Below are 761 nucleotides of genomic sequence, written 5' to 3'. Positions count from 1 at the left end.
GTGGAGAGCTTGTCCTGGGCGCCTGATATGGGGACAGAAGGGGTGCCATGGGGGAGAAGGGGTGGGCAGCCAGGTGCTGCAGGGCCCTCAGTTTTAGTCCTTGACCTTGGTTCTCCTGACTCCAACACCCTGATTTCAGCTTCTCAATTTTAGCCCCAATCCAACACCCCCAGTTCTAGCCCCACACTCCAGCCGTCCAATTTCAGCCACTACTTTCAGCTCCCCAATTTCAGCCCGACTCCAGCCTCCAGTCCCGCCTCCTTGATCCTCCTATTTGATCCCAGATCTCCCAATTGCAGAATCATTTAGGCTGGAAAAGATCAAGACCAGCCTTGGTCTAATCACTTTTTCAAATACACCATGGCACTGAGTGCCACGTCCAGTGGCATTGAACACCTCCAGGGACGGTGACTCCATCACCACCTGGACAGCCCATTCCAATATGTAATCCCACTTTCCGTGAGGAAATTCCTCCTGATGTCTGATTTAACACCCCCTGGTGCTGCTTGAGGCTGTGTCCTCTTGTCCTGTTGCTAGTTGCCTGGGAGAAGAGACGGATCAAACACCAAAAAAATCATCCTTTCTTAAGAAAACGTTTACATACCTTGCAGCAACCCCAGCCCGTCTCTGACCTCGGGGTACCCCGGAGCCCCCCGATGCCCCCGGGGGTGCAGTTCCCCCTCCCGCCCGCCAGACGGCGCTGCCCGGAGGGGCTGGACGGGGCGGGCGGTGCCGCCGTGGCGGCGATTCCGGTTCCGTGT

Source organism: Chamaea fasciata, unplaced genomic scaffold, assembly GCF_029207755.1.
Source record: "Chamaea fasciata isolate MVZ Bird 193981 ecotype frontalis unplaced genomic scaffold, bChaFas1.0.hap1 SCAF_16, whole genome shotgun sequence".
Lineage (NCBI taxonomy): Eukaryota > Metazoa > Chordata > Aves > Passeriformes > Sylviidae > Chamaea > Chamaea fasciata.
Note: the sequence above shows the minus strand (reverse complement) of the source record.